The sequence below is a fragment of the Gopherus evgoodei genome, chromosome 8 (assembly GCF_007399415.2).
Source record: "Gopherus evgoodei ecotype Sinaloan lineage chromosome 8, rGopEvg1_v1.p, whole genome shotgun sequence".
Classification (NCBI taxonomy): Eukaryota; Metazoa; Chordata; order Testudines; family Testudinidae; genus Gopherus; species Gopherus evgoodei.
In genome coordinates, this window is record NC_044329.1 from 14,686,955 (window position 1) to 14,706,110 (window position 19,156).

The window sequence follows — 19,156 nt, forward strand, 5'->3', positions numbered from 1 at the left end:
AGGACAGAGAACCAAGTTGATTTTTATGGTCTGTGGTGAGCATTTGGACAAAGCAGATTGGGGGAATTAGTTATTCCATCCTTTCCTGAACACGCTGGTCTCAGAAGATTAATCTCTCAGTTGCTGGGTATGAAAAGGGCTTTGCAGAAAGAGCAGAGGCACAGACCATTCTAGGGATGGGTTAGTGGTGAAGTCATATGTGCTATTCCTTTATAGGATGACCAGACAACAAATGTGAAAAATCGGGATGGGCATGGGGGGTAATAGGAGCCTATATAAGAAAAAGACCCAAAAATTAGGACCGTCCCTGTAAAATCAGGATGTCTAGTCGCTCTAGTCCTTTGCTAGTGAAAGTGTGGGAGTTGGTAGCAGTGACAATAGCATAAAATATCTCTGTTAGACAGAGGATTTCAACCTTTGATGTAGCTTCATTAGTGCAAACCTGTATAGCAGACAGGCTAAACTGCGATAAACTGTGATTTGTACCAGTGCAGTTGATCTCTCCTTGAAACCAGGGTAAACTGAATTGGTGCACATCATGTCTTATAACAGCTTAACCTGTCTATGTTAGGGACTAGCACAGAGGTGGACAAACTATGGCCCACAGGCCACATCTAGCCTGCAGGACTGTCCTGCCCGGCTCCTGAGCTCCCGGCCAGGGAAGCCTCTCCCCTGCTGTTCCCCCTCTCCTGCAGCCTCAGCTTGCCACGCCGCCAGAGCTCTGGGTGGCGGAACTGCAAAGTGGTGTGGCTGTCTCCGGTCGGGCAGTGTAGCTGCCAGTCCTGCTGCTCCGAGCAGCATGGTAAGGGGGTGGGGAGGCTGGATAAGGGGCTGGGGGTTCCGGGGAGAAAGTCAGGGGACAGGGAGAAGAGGGCAATTGGATGGGGCAGCGCTTCGAGGGGGGGAGTCAGGGGATGGGGAACAGGGGAGGTTGGATAGGGGGTGGGGTCCCGGGGGGGTTAGGGATGGGGATCCTGGGAGGGGGTGGTCAGGGTTTGGGAAGTAGGAGGTGGCAGATAGGGTGTGGGGGCCAGGCTGTTTGGGGAGGCACAGCCCTCCCTACCCAGCCCTCCATACAGTTTTGCAACCTCGATGTGGCCCTTGGGCCAAAAAAGTTTGCCCACCCCTGGACTAGCACCAGTGCAGCTATGCCAGCTGTAACCGATGCAGAATTCCCGATGTAGACAAAGGCCCATGATTTTCTTTAAGGTGGAAGGAATGAGAGTGATTGGAACTTTTCAGCAAGAGAAACTGATTATCCTTAAGTAATTCTTGCACTTCTAAAATTGTGATAGTACAGCACTGTTATTGGGGTTTCAGAACTGGGGGATGGGGTACTCAGAGCAAGGTAGTTTGGCCCATCAGCAAGTTACTCCGCAGTGCTAGTATGCAGACTGCTCCCTGCTCTCCAGACTCAGTGCATGGAGCAGGCACCGGGGAAGCATCTCAGCCACCAGGAGACCTGGAGTAGAGCTGTGAGGGAACCACATTTTTCATTTGGGGGGGAAGTTTCACAATTTTGAAAAGTCTTTCATTCCAAAATGAAAAAACAATGTCGTAATTTACTGTAAACAGAAATTCTGTTAAAAACTTTGTTTAGGGTAGATCAAAACATTTTGTTTGACAAGATCAAAACGTTTTGTTTCAATTTTGACTTATACAATTTTTTATATTTTATTCTCTAAAAGTAAAGAATGAAACAGACATTCTGAATGGCAAAATCAAAACTTTTCTTTGATTTTTGTTTCAAACCAAATTTTTGTTGAATGTGACATATTTCCGCAAAATGGCGCTACCTCTTCCTAGTTATCTCCGTAAAGGCTTTATCACCTTGACCGAGAAGTTGGAAAATATTTTCTATGACAGGTTATGACTCAACGCAAAGTGACTCAGCACTTCCCTACATGTCAAAGTCAATGCTGTCTACCACATGCACACTCATCAAGATCTCACCATCTCACCTTCCATGTCATTATAAAAAACATTTAAATCCATCACTCATCTCTGGAACAAATGCAACCTACACTCAGTATCAATTATAACAACCTGGAAAGCTATATCTATTTTCAAATTGTGCTCGTCACCAGGATATCTAAACCGCTCCAATCTCCTATCTGTCTAAATAAGTGGACTCTGCACCTCTCCCCTTTTAACTACTCACTGAAATGAGTAACAAACCACATGATTTTCAAGTTGTCTCCTGAAAAACCAACTTTCCACCCTGTTGACTGTAAAGAGGAAAAAACCCACCAGTTTGGTGTTCAGCCCTGCTCTCTGCTCACTGGGTGTGCTGTCTATATGGGATTCTCCCCTTCTGTCTCCCAAGGAGCAACTCTGCTAGCGTCTCCCCTGCACACCACTACAAGACCAGGGGGAATCTAAGCGGGGAACTGCTAAACTATACATATGGGGGACAGGCATTGTCTCCAATATGCTACTCCTTCCCTCAGTTCTCCTCTAGTCTGATCAATAACCACATGCCAATTAGGGCAGACTGTCTACACCAACCATCTTTTTCACCCAACTTTCCAGTGCAGTTGATGTAAACGCCAACCCCTAAATTCTAATACTGTGTGACGTCTTATCAGTTGAGTCCTATAGGTGACTGGCAATATTACACAGAATATTCCTTTATATTAAACTACCAGCACTGCCAGACCAAACGTGAGGCACAAAATAAATTAAAATAGCCTTCCAAGTTATCACTTAGTCTCTCCAGATAATCTCATAGACTTTAAGGTCAGAAGGGACCATTATGATCATCTAGTCTGACCTTAATGGAAGCTGGGTGCCTAGCTCCATTGGGCACTTGTGAAAAATCTACCCATTACTAAATTAACCTGAGTCCTATGTGATATCCTATCTTTTGGAGGTGAACTGCTGAATCCAAACTACAGTTCCCATCACTGCTTACTTTAGTATGCAGTTAGCAAACTGCATAGCATCACTTAAATCACTACCAATATTTGGAATCAGAAGTCCAGGGAAGTCATCCAAAATGCAACATTTAAAGCATGGGTAGATTTTGATAAGCCATCAAGTCAGGAGTAAAAACAGGCCTTATCCAAGCGAACAATGATTAAAATGAGTTTAACTATTGTTGAAACCTCAGCTTAACAGAGGGCTACTTAATTGCTAAGACTCATAGAGAGTTATGTTATGATCATGCAGCATTTGTACGTGGGTAGAGCCTCCATTTTGCTAGTATGATGCAGTGTAGCGAGGCGGTGGGATACCCCACAGCCACGCCGAGGGTTGAATTGGCCCAAACACGAACATGGGTGGAGCCACTGGGTCTTGTGCTCGCCCCTCAGAGGTCACAGCGCAGACCCGGAAGTATAAAAGCTCACCTGCAGAACTCAGTTGGCCCCAGCCGCCGGAGAGACCAGACGTCCATGACCGAGCTCCCTCTTGAGAGACAGCAGCAGCCCGCAGCTGGCCTGAGCTCACACCCGGCCAGCTGAGCCTACCCCTTGCCCGTTATCCCGAGGACTGGACGAGCCTGCCCCTTCCCAGTTACCCAGAGGAGGAGTCGAGCCTGCCCCTTCCCAGCTACCTGGAGGAGCAGCCAAGCCTGCCTCTTCCCAGCTTCCCTGAGGAGCAGCCAAGCCTGCCCCGTGCCAACTACCTCGAGGAACAGCCGAGCCTGCCCTTCGCTGCGTACCCCGAGGAACCGATGGTGTTCGAGACCACCGAGGACGCTAGCACGACCCAGGTACCCTACGAGGGGGAGTGTGGAAGTAGCCTGGGGGCAGCCGACCCCAGTCAGGTTGCAGCACCTATGTCAGTGTGTTGTGGCCAGGATCCCCACTGACAGCAGCGAACCTTTGCCGCTGCTAGGGCCCTGAGCTAGGATGCAGTGGAGAGGGAGGGCCTGCGTCCCCGCCCTGCCACCCACTCCTTGGTGACAGACTCCCCCATTTTCCTTTTCCGGGCCTGGAGAGGCTAGGACAATTTGACTACTGACTCAGCCCCTGCTTAAGGGTCTGAGTCCCAGACTGTTTGCTTGCTGCCCCTCCCTGACCTAGGGACTGGGCTACAATTTGACTGTTGACTCAGCCCCTGCTTAAGGGCCTGAGTCCCAGACTGTTTGCTTGCTGCCCCTCCGTGACCTAGGGACGGGGCTGCGATTTGACTATCGATGCAGCCCCGCTTCAAGGGCCTGAGCCCATAACAGAGTGTGTGATCTTCCACACTACCACAGAGCCCGGACGGACGGCGAAGTAGAGCGAGGCGGTGGGATACCCCACAGCCCCGCCGAGGGTTGAATCTCAACCAAACCCTGTTACATGCAGATTAAGGAGAAATCTAATTTACCTGATATTTTGTTTCAAAGACACATTTAAAAAAAAAACTGTAGCTTTAGGCCCAATTCGCTGTTTTATACCTTCTAAACTTGTCTGTGGTAAGGTTATGGGAAACTTGCTGAAATACACCTGAGGAAAGGTTTTTCTGTAACATTTTGAGAACTTTATTAAAGTGAGATTTGTAAAACAATACTTGATTAACATTAATGCATATTAAGTCAGCCTCTATGATGCAGAAAATGTATCTGGGGAGCTATAATTTACCTTCCACTGGGCACCAGAGTTCTTTTCCACTCTCATATCACCTGAGCTGAACATTTAAAATTCTTAACCTTACACTGGCTGTGATGATTCACAGATTTTAAGGCCAAAAAAGACCACTGTGATAATCTAGTCTAACACCCTGGATAACATGGGTCATAGAACTTCCCCATAATAATATCTGTTTGAACTAGAGAATATCATTTAGAAAAACATCCAATCTTGACTTAAAAATGTGTAATGATGGAGAATACATTTAAATGATGGTATTTTTTTTCTATGGTTAATTAACCTCGCTGTTAAAAATGTGTGCCTTACTTTCAATCTGAATTTAACTTCAATTTCCAGTTACACATTTGCCTACAAGATTTAAGAGCCTATTAGCAAATTTTTGTTCCCTATATAGGTATACAAACTGTGATCAAATCATCCCTTAACCATTTCTAGTGAAGCTAAACAGATTGAGCTCATTGAGTATATTGCTATAAGGCATGTTTTCCAATCCTTTAATCATTCTCGTGGCTTTTCTCTGAACCCTCTCCAAATTATCAACAGCCTTCTTGAATTGTGGGCATAGAACTGGACACAGTATTCCAGGAGTGACTACACCAACGCTACATACAGAGCTAATATAACCTCTCTATTCCAACTCAAAATTCCCCTGTTCATACATCCAAGAAGAGCATTAGTCCTTTTGGCTATGGCATCACATTGGGAACTCATGTTTTTCATCCACAATGACCCCCAAATCTTTTTCAGAGTCACTGCTTCCCAGGATAGAATCTCCCATCCTGTAAGTATGGCTTACATTCTTTATTCCTAGATGTATAACTTTACATCTGGGCATATTAAAAGGCATGTTGCTTGCTTGTGCCCATCACATCAAGCAAACCAAATAACTGTGTACCAGTGACCTGTCCTCTTCATTATTTACCACTTCCTCAATCTGTGTGTCATCTGCAAAATGTATCAGTGATGATTTGGTATTTTCTTCCAGGATATTGATAAAAACATTAAATGTCATAAGGACAAGAACTGAGTCTTGTAAGATCCCACCAGAAACATACCTGCTCAGTGATAAATATTTTGTACTACCATGACACTTTCTGTCTGATGATCTCAAAGTGTTTCACAAACAATAAAAAATAAAACCTTCCAAAATTACAGTAAGGTAGGTAAATAATATTATCCTCAGATACAGATGGGGAAACCTGAGATTAAGTAACCTGTTCAAGATCCCTCAGGACCCAATGGCAGAGTTGTGAAAAGGACCTAGGTCTCCTGGTCCATGGTCTTGGGATGCAAACACTAAACTACTCTTCCATTATTCACTGGACAGAAGAGTAGCAATGTTTGCAATTTCTTGCTTGACTTCTTGAGTGCCTTGGGTAGGATGGCAAGGAATTAGTAGAAGTGGCTTTTTTTAAACCAGAAAGAGAGATCTAATGGGATCATCCCCCTTCAGGGGGGAAGATTCCTACTCAGCTTACTTTATTCTTCCATTTCTCCCCACTGCCCTTGCTCCTTCTTCTGGCCATATCAGAAATACTATATAGGAGTAGTGTATGTAGGTGAGATTTATTGGATGGGTAAGCATTTCGCAGAACCAACCAAGATTGAATTGTACTCACCATTGTGTCCTCCAGTACCAAGGACAGAAGTTCAAGAGAAAACAGTTGCTTCATGTAGTATGTCCTCCTTCTCAAATATATTAGTTCATGATGCAGAAGAATGAAAATCAACTTTCATATATTGTGCTTCAAGGAGGTAGCTCCTCTGCTTGTGGCAGTGAAGCACCGACAGCCTGGTTCATCATCTTATTTTTCATCTAATATTCTAGGATACAAGATGAGTCAAGGACGATCTTCACTGTTGTAGGTAAGAGAAACCTGGAAGACAGAACCCTTAATCAGTATAGAAATCCCCCAAAGTGATTAGAGAACCCTACAATGCAGAGAACTCTATAGCACAGAGAATCCGGAGAGAATGGACATTCTGTGTAGACTAGAGCTGTGCAAACTATTCATATCAAACTTCAAATTCATTCGAAAGACAGGATTTAGCCCTCTGTTGCTGCATGAAATGTGTATGGCAAACTTTTATTCCTCCCCCTGAACATTAGGGACATCCAGATTGGAATTTCATAGCATGGTTTGGAGCAGATGCTGCTGCTCGGAGAGGGGGCCAGCATCAGATACAGTTTTTTAATAATTCCTCAGTAATACTTTTTTGTTTATAAGTAATTTTAAAAAATTATTGAGCCAAATCTTTGCCCCATTAAAGTCACTGGAAGTTTTGCTGTTGACTTAGGGCATGGCTACACTTGCAGATGTAGAGCACTTTGAGTTAAATCAGCCTTTGGAGAGCCCAGCAGGGAAAGCGCTGCAGTCTGTCCACACTGACAGCTTCAAGCGCACTGGCGTGGCCACATTTGTGGCACTTGTAGTGGCATTGGGAGCAGTGCATTATGGGCAGCTATCCCAGCATGCAAGTAACTGCAACATGCTTTTCAATTGTGGGTGGGGTGGGGTGGAGTATGATAGGGAGCATGTTGTGTGTACGTGGGGGAGAGAGAGAGAATGGGATTTTGGGGTGCTGAGAGCATGTCAGCTTTCTGTCTTATAAGTTGACCCCTCTCCCCCCATCCTGTCTCTCTCTCACACACACACACACACACACACACACACACACACACACACACACACACAGAGCATTCCACAGTAATGGTTGCTTTGTCTTGGAGCAGATAAGCATGCTGGCTATCAGAAATGGAGCTTTGAAAGGGCATATCCGCATTCCTGCAGCGATTCAAAAACAATGACAAGAGTGGATTATGGGACGTTTTTGGAGGCCGATCAGAATGCAGTAATGCAACACCTCGTTCACACTGATGCTCGGGTGTTGTAGCCAAGGTGCAGCAAACACTATTCCACTCACCGAGGTAGAGTACCAGTAGTGCTGTAACTGCAGAGTCAGAGCGCTCTACGTGTCTTGTCAATGTAGATGGGTAGTGAGCTAGGGTACCCAGGGCTGCTTTAATGCACTCTAACTTGCAAGTGTAGCCAAGCACTTAATTCAGGAACAAAAATTCCAATTCCAGTCTGTGAGTTAGCCCAAAAGAGGTCTTATGTGATGGGGTCAGGACTTTACTTTGAAATCTAAATTCCTTTGCCATATTCACAAATCTTCACTGGTGGAGGAGGAGCTGGGGTGGGGGAGAGGAAGACTCCGATGAAACCCAAAATTCTATCACAAGCTAACAAACAGGTCTATATACTAACAGCGTCCACTAGTGAATTTTTGAAGATTTCTAAATATTTTGGAGCTACGAGGTGCCAATGTCAGCCCTTTTGTAAGCATGTGTAAAACTTGGCTTTAGCTGATGAAACTGCAACCACTAACACCAGAACGGAATTGGGCAGCTTGCATGTTTGAGATTGTTCCTTCCTACTTTGCTACTTTCCGCAGCTTCCATTCTCTTCCTCTTTTAGGGCTTTTGCAGCCCAGATTGTACATCTGGCAAGTTTCCCTGGAAAAGGAACCTATAGTTTAAGATGGAAAATACAAGTGTGTGATTTTAACCAGATAGTTGCACAGCTCAGCTTGAACCTGTGGTGGAAATAAAAGTAAAACAAATTAGACCCATTACCATGGTAATGAGCAGTTCAGCTTGCACTGATCAGCATGCAGGGCCAGGCCCTAAGGAATCACCAAAGGCCTGGTCTACACTGCGGGGATTGATCTAAGTTACACAACTTCAGCTATGTGAATAACGTAGCTGAAGTTGACGTACTTAGATCTACTTACCGCGGTGTCTTCACTGTCGTGAGTCAACTGCTGCCGCACCCTCGTTGACTCTGCCTGCACCTCTTGTCCTGGTGGAGGACCAGAGTCAACGGGAGAGTGCTCAGTGGTTGATTTATCGCGTCTAGCTGTCTAGACACGATAAATCAACCCCTGCTGGATTGATTGCTGCCGTCAATCCAGCAGGTAGTGTAGACAAGCCTGAGTAATACAATCTGTAGGATGAAGAACATTAAAATGTGCTAGTTAGTCCGTGCTAAAACATGCTTTTATTATTGTTATCTTGTCCCCCTCTCCCCACATACGCGTCGTTTATTTCACCCACCTTGAATGTCTTGTCTTATAAACCCCAAAAAAAAAAAAAATAGACGTCAGCGTGACTACTAATAAGCTTCAAGTTACACATGTGCTGGATTGTGGCCTTTCAGTTTAAGCTTTCAGGGGTAGGGACTGTCTTACTATATGCCTGTTCAGTGCCTGGCCCAATGAGGCCCTAAGCTGGTTGGGTTTCTGGGTGCTACTGCAACAATGGCATTAATAATCTCACTTTTAAGGCAAGAGAAATGCCGACAAGCCAGAGAGTGGGAATGCTATAGGAGCACTTTTTATTGTTTTGTTTTCGTTTTCATGTCTTTTCCAATCTCCATAGTGAACTCTTTCAACATTGGTGGGTTCAAGTGAGGACAGAGCTGATTAATGTCAGGCTTCCCTGCTGCTACTGCTAAACCATCCAGGACTCCAGATGGTTTTGGTTTGAAGGCCAAGCAAGAAAATTTTTGGGAGAGTTTTTACTGTATCTTCCTGAGACCAACTGAACCCTGGTCAAGCTCTCCTCAAACTATACTAAGACATAAGGCAATAAATAGCTGCATTAAAGCTGTTCCAGAGCAAATCAAGACCACAGAGCAGGACAGAACAGTTGTTTAACTGAGTAACCTTTCATGCTTACACACTGTAATCATCGTAACACAAACAGAAGACAGTAAATTTAATCCTTTATGGCTTAGAAGATATATGTAGATTATGATTTCAAAAGAGCCCTGTCTATATTTTGTGCCTGATTCTGATCGTGCTTCATTGGTGTAAATCAAGAGTAACTTTTGAAATGAGTGAAATTATACCAGTGTAAATCTTGGATAAGTGAGAAAATGATCAAGTCTATTACATATTTACACAGAACAATTATAACATTCTTTGTGTTGTCTTTTAATTGGGCAAAAACTCTGCTGGATAATATAGTAACACCGATGGACAATGCTACCAGAAGGGTTCTGGATGGGATATTCATAAGTGCCTTAGGAGCACAAGTCCTTATACCTATCAAACAAGTCAATGGGAAAGTCAAAGAGATTTAGGCACTTTTGAAAATTCCACTGTCTGTCAGCATCTCTGATATTAACACCTCTATTTTAAGAAGTTACTAATGCTTGCATCCTAATTCACCTCAGAACAAGATTTGGTGGGTATGAGGTATTTTTATATATGTATGTATCCAGACTGACCATGTAAAGCAGACCATATTTTATACATGGGCGGCTAAATGTTAGAAACCGACTTACCACTGATAGAAACCCGTTCATATGAACTTGCCTCTGTGAATTAAGACTGCTTGTACGTGGTGGTAGTATTTATGTTAACAACACTGAGTAAAAGACACTGTGTCTTAACTAGAACCATCCTAGCATTATAAGTTTAAAGCTGATGCATAAAGTAATCCATTTAGCTTTACATTTTTGTACACCTCACTGATCTACAGGTTTATAGTATAGCCATTCTTGATAGCTGCTAAGGGTTAATTGGGCAACACAGCTCTGGAAGCGCCGCAGGAAATTAAAATACCATGCCTGGTGGGAAAAAGGCTATTCAGTAGGGTAGATGAATGAAGACCAGCAGGGAATTAATTGCCTGAAGAGTTTTCCCTTTCAGGGATATTTATAGCATTAAGACAGAATATAGTCTCAGCAGTTTCTGCTGGTGTGATGCAGATTCACCCAGAAGCACACTCTGGAAGGAAAAGTGAATGTTTTAGCATGGTTGAAGGTCAAAAAACCTACCCAAATCCATCCTCTCGTTTGAATTAGAGGGAAAAGTTAGTCTTGTGGTTAAGGTACTACACAGGGATCCAGAAAATATAAATGCAGTTCCTGGCCTTGCCACAGACTTCCTGAGTAACCTTGGGAAAGTTACTTAATCTTTCTGTAGCTCGATTCCCCACCTATAACATAAGGGTAATAATACTTCTATTCTCCCATCATTTGTCTGTCTAGTCTATTTAGATTGTATGTTGCCTGGAACAAAGACTGTGTCTTGCTACTATCTGTTAGTTAACTTTTAATTACTGTTATTTAATCTCATTTTATTTTCCCGCTTATTTTGTTTTTCTCTTCTACCCAAGCACATGAATTCACTCGCTGCAGCTCTTGACATGAAATGGCACTGAACAGTCATCAACATTCATATTATTCCTTTGTAAAGCTTTAGTATGATAGCGAAGTTCTGTAGTCAGCTTGTGCCTTCTGGGGCTCGATAAATATATTCCAGTTTCAGTATACCTTGAAAGACTAGCACTGATCATCTTTAAAGTCTCTTTGATACCATGGAAAGGTCATGATCATCCTTTTAGTACCTGATCCAATGCTCATTGAGATCAGTGGGAATCTTTCCATTTACTTCAACAGGCTCTGGGATCAGGCCCTAAATGAATGAATGCAGAATAGAAATAGCCAAAAACACTCAGCATCGACACAATACTCTGGACTAATTCTACTACACCAATGAGGGTCTCTAAGTTTATAATAACCTCTAAATTTCACCTAACAGGGACCACGTAAACCAGCTCTCTGACCAGGCATCCATAAGTCTACCTATCGGTTTCTACTTCTTTCCATTTCTTTCCTTTGATTAATCGCTAAGTACTTGAGTTATCCCCAAACAGAACCAAAAATACATAAAGACGACTGTGTGGTACGTAATCATCATGTTTATTGTATTAAAGAAATTTATTTTATAGGCTTGTATCCATGAGATTTCATTCCCTTTTCAGAAGTTTGCAGGTATATCATCTATTCAGAATTAGTTTTTTGATCCATTTGTGACCACTTTCTTTTTCTAAAATTAAATATTGGGTATTTTTAAACCAGATTCTTTGGTTATCATTTTTCTTATGTGGTATTATTCTTAACCACCTCCTTTTCTGTGACAAGAAAATGAATGGAAGTACTTTTTTAGTGTGCTCACATGCACCTTGCTTTCTTCTGGCTAGACTGAATTAAAATTCTATTTAAATATGTGCTTGCCCATAACTGATGTAATGGAGTGCACAAAGACTGTCTAGGACTTAAAAGATTGCTAGCTTTGCTAAAACGCCAGCTCAAAGAAAAGAAAATTATATTATATGGAACACTCTCTTTGATTAAGCGAATGCCCTTTTATTTGGATTTAATTTGATAACAAGATAAACACTGATGAGTATAGTTCTCTTAGATAATTAGAGTAAGCTCCTAAAACATTTTATTTTGTAAACTAGTATATCTTCTGGGAGTATAGTTCCCCCATGATGCATATGTGTTAACTTGCATCCATAGTAAAAGAAATTACTTATATGTCAGAAAGATAATTATACTCTATAGTGTGTTCCTGGGTATGTCAATTTCACTTCCACTTTTTTAAATCTATAATAGAAGTCAGAACTAAGTGGCCCTGACCAATGACACAGTTAATCAAGTCTTGGTCTCTCTTCTTCATCGGGGAGCATGAATCTGCGTTCATGTCGCACTCCCCATCAGTACCCGGCCCAAGCTGGCAAAGTTAATGATCCAATCAGCAGACCAAATTTGGTGATGAATCCTGGTCATGTGCCACCTGAGGCATGTTGTGCATGCGCTAAGAAGCTCAGCATAGGAGAGGGGTCAGGATAAAGGTGGGCTGGTGGAAGTGTTGAGCTGTTAACTGCATTTTAATAGAGTTATGTGTGGGGCAGGACTGAATTATGAGTGTAAGAGTTCTTCAGAGTGGATTTTAGCAATGTAGTGTGATTGTGGAGCATGTTATTTTAAATATTGGAGAAAAGAAGCAGAAAGCATACAGCTCTTCTAGTGTGTGTAGATTTTATAAATAAAAATAAACAATTATTTCTCTCCAAGTGTATCTGCATGTCAAGATTTCATTATGTTGCAGCTCCGCCAGTCTATCAGTCAAGCAACCTCATCAACAGTCATATGACTGCAGCATAATGAGCTGAGAATGATCTATTAAATTTATATTTTGTTTTATTATTCACACATCCTTTTTTCATTCTTTCTATAAACTTGAGTAAGGTACCATCTGTTGTTAGAAGCTGGCACTGAGATAATGCATTTGTGGCTTGATCCAAAGCCCAGGGAAGGCAATAGGAGTCTACTGACTGTAAAGGGTTTTACTAGGTCCCTATGGACTGCAAAATGAAAAGGTATGTCTCCAACTTGATATTAATGTCTGTTACACACATAAACCCATTATTCAGGAGAGAATATACTTAGTTCCCTGAAGTGGAACATCTTTTGAACAGCAACACATGTATATGGTCATCTCAGGGACATGTAATGGGCTATTGAAGCCTCTCTAACAGCATGCATCTCAGTCTGTGTTGCTCATTATGGTTAACACCTTGTGAGTGTCTGCAAACTGATTAGAGCCAGGTTCAAGGCAGATGATTTGTGCTGGTCTTGCTAAAAGATAGGAACTACAGTCATGTTTTTGATTATAGCCATATTAAGAAGCGTTGATCTCAAGCATGGAGCAATAGTGGGTAGTGTCTCAGCTACAAAATCATAAATCTATTAGTTTGTCTACTAACTGGGAGGAGATCACTGAGAACTAAGCACTGTAGCAGTTAGTATGGCAACTGAGTTAGTAGTTTGTTGGGAAAAATGTTCCAAATTAAAAATAAATTGGGAATAAATATCAAGGCCTATATATAAGTTGACGGGCACTTTAGAAATAGCTTAGAGAAATCAAATTAAAATCAATGTGTTTTATATATAAAGAATGCAAATTTTTTTTTAAAATTGGAAACATGCAAAGAAAAATCATGTCTAAATAGTAGAATCTCTAATTATATCTGAAGGCAGCTAATACACCTCTGCTGGAGTTAGATGTATCTTAAGATCACAAGCAGTTTGATCTTTGTTCCCAGACATCACAGGGATAGTGTATTAAAACAGTATTCATATTCATTTTTAAATGAATCCACAACTTTATAAAGGTTATATTTATATGTTTTATGGCAATTAACTTAATAAACATAAACGGGCATCAATATAATAGAACTGACTCTTTAGAACATATACAGGGAGACATGCATGAAAAACTGTCAGCATACCTTTAATGAGGTAATAGACATCTTACTCATTATTAAGCTTTTAGGAATTAAAATTCAGGCTTTGGTTTTTCCTGTACCCTTTTGGTATTCCTACTGTATTATACCTTTAATCAGAGATTAAGTATAGGCCTGAAACAGGTTGTATTGCAATACCAGACCTAGATCCAGCTATGAACTTCACCATTGGCCCTATAATTTTATAAGAAGCAAAACCAAAATCCTGGATCATAACAAGCTCAGAACATTGAGGTGGTCAAAATCCAAATTCAGATCTCAGTTTGGTAGGTCAGGCCCAACTGCAGTGAAAATATCATTCTCTGTCACTGAGAGAGACAAGACAGGTAAAGTAATACCTTTTACTGGACCAACCAAAGCTCTTCCTCAGGTCACTATTCTCTGTCACTAGCATCTATACATATAACCAGCCCCATCTGGGCTACCACCAGGATTTGAACCCAGAACTGGATGCACTAAAATCTTGCTTGCTTGAGGTACAAGATAAAAAGTCCCTTAACTGGCAGTTTTCTCAGACTCATTAACCTCATTTGGAACAGCTGTTATATGGGTTTCCTATTTAACAAACCAAAAAGATTAGTGTGTGAAACAGATACTAGATATACTCTATTAATAAAGTTAGGAGGATATTAAACCAGAAGGAAACTAAATGGTATCATTCAATCATTATGACAATAACAAAGATAAATAAAGATGCCAATGCCAAAGTATAACCAACCATTAAACCATTGTAATCTGATAGGGAATGCACTTTATAGACCATACATGGGCCACTAATCTGAGATCAAAATAATTTAAAAAATAGAATATACCTTTCTCATAGAACTGGGAGGGACCCAGTCCAGCCTCCTGCCTTTGCTAGCAGGACCAAGTACTGATTTTGCCCCAGATTTCTAAGTTGCCCTCTCAAGGATTGAGCTCACAATGCTGGATTTAGTAGGCCAATGCTCAAACCACCAAGCTATTCCCCCACTGCTCCTATTGGCCCTCTAAAAATGTTTTGTGCTTCCAGGATCAATTTTTTCAAAATCTAGCTTTTTGTTTGTTGCCTGCAAATTTGTGGGCGCAATGCCCACAATTGTTTGAGAGTGCCATTTAAGTTACATTAAGCCATACTTGCAAAACCATTTGCTAAACAGGTGCTTCAATGTGAGGGTATCCAACCGATTTTCAGAGGCATAAGGCTGTCACAAATTAGGCACCCAAAAATTGAAACATACAAGATTAGTGATCATTGCTCAAAACAGTGGCTGCAGATATTTAAAATACCAGCATTGCATTCAAAAATCAGATACTTAGACATCTAAATAGCAATTAATCATTGCCGTACAGTTGCAGGTGCTGAAAATGAGACCAATATAAAACTATTCTGCTGATTCTAAAACAGATAGGTAGAATTACTGCACAGAACTGTACAAATTCATGCTGACTTCACTGATGATGCTTATCCTCAAAGGAAGCTGGCTTCTACTTGAGTGTGGGGAGTATGTGGAGGAAATTGATATTGGGACAAAATCAGTAGAAAAGAAATATCACATGTATTTTCATGCTTCTATGAGGGTTTTTATCACCACAGGAAAAATTAAGAAAGCATTTAAACTACGACATTGAAACAGTCTACCCTCAGTCTGTGGGAACTTTAGAATGTATTCCTGTCTTCACATTGCTTTAGATGAATGGGAGCAGCCACACTACCTCTAACACTGTCAGTCACTGGTAACTTGGGTACCATTTTCTGGGGTGGAGGGAAGTGAACATTGCATCAGCAACGAAGGTGCAGATGGCAGGGACGCCTGGCTAGTGGGGAGTAGCTCTTTAGCATGATGCATTTGTTTGGCTCATGTTACCATTTTTGAAATTCTTGTTTTTAACTTATGGCTCAGTACTCAGAAGACTGGGCATTTTATCCATGCAAATTATTATTTTAATAATTATTATTCACAGCTCGCCACAGGAGAAGACCTAGCATGCAGCTGACCTAAGGGATCTCTATTCTAAAAGCTGAAACGTAAAACCCAGCTAAAGCTTTTTCGTTTTTAAATAGCCTATTAAAATGTGGACAGCATCACAAAGACAGAGAGAGCTCTAGAGACCTGGACCTAGCTTTGTTCCTTAATCATGACTAGGGAAGCTATTAGTCTGTCTTTAGACCAATTTCTGGCTTTCTAATTAGTAATTAATAATAATAATAATACATGCCTCAAACACTTTACAAAGGGGGATAAGCATTATCATCATCCCTTTTATGGATGTGAGCCTAAGTGACATCCTCAAGGTCACACCAGAAAACATCAGAAGAAATGGGAATAGGAACCAGAGCTTCTGCCTCACACTCCAGCTTCCTATCAGGTTCTCACAACAAATTTTTTGGTGGCCTCAGAGTGCGGCCACCAACTCTTGCTCTGACAATTTTTCCTAAAATACTTAATTCACTTCATTTGTTTTTCCTAAATATGCACATGTACATGTCCAAATCATTGCAATTTATTTATGTAGGGGTTTTTTGCAAAGTCAGTACTAAAAATAATGTGCAGTTGTCTCTATTCTTTACTAGACCTAACAGAACAGAAACAAATAAGGTGCTCTGCATATTCTTATCTTTTGTTTTTGGTGTTTCTTTTGCTTTTTCCATTGCTTTTTTTTTTTTTTTTTAAGATTTGTTAGTAAGTCTGTTTCTGTGAAAAGTGTGATATTTGTATGTTTGTTAATATCACTTTTCACAGCAGCAGAGTGGCTAGCTAGCTGACCGACAGCAAAACGTGATAATAGCAAACATTCAAGTATCACTTTTCACAACAGATCTACTGAGCAAGCCGGAGGACAAATTAAGCCCAGGATGGGGAAGCAGCGGGGGCCGGGGCAATGGGGGATCGAGGGAGGCAGGAGATGCTTGAGGTGTGTGTGAATGGAGGCTGGGGAAAGCAGCGGGGTCCAGAAGCAATGGGAAGGATGAGGGGCTGGAGGAGGCAGCAAGGGCCAGAGGCAATGGGGGATGGTGTGGTGTGGTGAGCCCGCGGCTGGCAGGCACCCCCTATCGTGCGGCTGGGGGCCAGGGCCTGGTGCCTGCCACCACATGGCTGAGGAAAAGTGCACATGGCTGAAACCCAGGGTTGGAGGATGCAGCGTGGGCCAGGGGTCATGGGCGAGGTTGGTGAGCCCAGGGCCGGCACCCACCAGTGTTGTGTGGCTGGATCCCATGACCCCACAGCCAGAGCCCAAAACCCTGCAGCTTGGGGACTGAGAGCTCTCCACTGCATGGCCAGAGGAGACAGTGGGGCTGAAGCCCAAAGCTCTGTGGTCAGGGGAGGGAGCCCGCTGCCCACTACCCCAGGGCTGAAGCTGGAAGCCTGAGCCCCACCGCCCAGGAAGGTGGGGAACTCATACCAGCTGCCTGCTCCTCCAGCACTTGTGGCTCCAGAGGAGGGCAGGGCCCAACCCCTGCTGGCGAGGGCTGTGCTTTGCTCTCCCCCCTCAAAAAAACACACCCCAATCACTGCCCAGGAAGCTGAGGCTGCACGAAAAGCCCCTGGTGGCCACATTTGAGAAACATAAAACACAGTAACAACAAGGAGTCCGGTGGCACCTTAAAGACTAACAGATTTATTTGGGCATAAGCTTTTGTGGGTAAAAACCATGAAAGCTTATGGGTAAAAAACCTCACTTCTTCAGATGCATCTGAAGAAGTGAGGTTTTTTACCCACAAAAGCTTATGCCCAAATAAATCTGTTAGTCTTTAAGGTGCCACCGAACTCCTTGTTGTTCTTGTGGATACAGACTAACATGGCTATCCCCGATATAAAACACAATATTGCTTAGTAAGCTGCTCTGATTGCTTAATCATTTTGTGTTTGTCTTAGTTATTTTAAAACCCTTTTTGATCTACATATTTATGTTTGTCAGAAGTCACCTGATGCTATCTAACGGGAGGAGATGTCCTTGACATCCTGGCAAGGACAATGATGTACTGGTTCCTCCATTATATATGACTTTCATATCAGGGTAAGAGATGGATTTGTTTCAAGAACAGAAATGTACCACACTAACTTACTAACATGGAAGAGACATGTAAATGTAAAGAACAGAGGTCCAAAAGTCATATTTAATTACCCAATAATGTGAGGTTTCAAAATATAAAAGTTTGTTAGGTGACCAAATATGGACTGAAGGCCTTACTGTTAGGGACCCACACAGGAAAATTTTGGCCAAAATCTCCACAGTGATAAGAAACTTCCCTTTTCATTTCTGTCGAAGACACTGAGCCTGGTCTGTTCTGCTTTTGCAAGTCATACCCTCTACACTGTACTGTAGTTGGCTTTCAGCCTGAGGGATCAGTGTACATGCAAACAGCTGAACACTGGACTTAGGCTGGCTATCTTTGCTATTCTATGGAAAGATTAATCTAAGGTATATATAGAGAAAAATCATTGCAGCTGGTTCTAGGGGTTTGAACCCTGGTGAAAGATAAATGGTCCCTTTTCTTCCAAAAATAACATGAGCAATTCTAGAAGGTGCAATTACACTAAAACCTGACTGACACCTTGAGAATTTCTAAGGGACTTGACTATAATTCTTTTGAAGATTCCACTGTGTTTGGCACTCAAAGTGCTTTGGTAGTTAATTAATTTCCCTTCAGCTAGATTCCTCCATGTAGCTTTATTTAGAGCTCTTTACCCTTCTGACTCCCAGCCTTAGTACCACCTGACGTTAAAGCATTGTCATCGGAAACAAGCCTTCTGCCCGAGAGCACCTCATTACTGCAACTGTTGAAATAACCTGAGTGCTGCCCATTTACAGAGCCTGCAGCAACTAGTAAGAGTACTGTTACATTTTAGAACATAAAATGTGATTGAAGTGTCCTATGTTGTAAAGTGGGAGAAGGGGAGAGTGGAGAGAAGTGGGTCATTCATGTTATTATCAAGCAGGATCTTGTTTTTTTCAGTTTTTACTCCTGTGTGCTACATGCCCTTCCATCTTTCACCAATTATGAAGCAAAATTGTGGTGCAAAAGTGCCTGTCCACATGAATTTACACAAGCTGCTCATTTTCAATTCTGCTCAGAGTCTACGCAGTTACCCAAAGCAAAATGATTTCCCTGAATGCCTAGAAAAGCCTGACAGAACAAATTGTTGTCTAGCCCACTGATCTGCTGGTTCAGAGAAAGAAAGAGAGTTTAACCAGAGGTAGGAAGACTGACATGACAAGAAATTTCAGGAGTTTCAAATAGGACGACGGTGAGGCCTAAGGAATATATTTCCTGGTCTGGCCAGGGACTGAACATTGGTATGGATGACACCACTCCAAATAAGTAGCTGATCAGTAAGTTCTAAGTGACTGAAGATGATTTTGCAAGTGTAACTCAATATTTCTGCATACAGTAGGATGCTGTAGAACACTGTTTTCATATACAGTG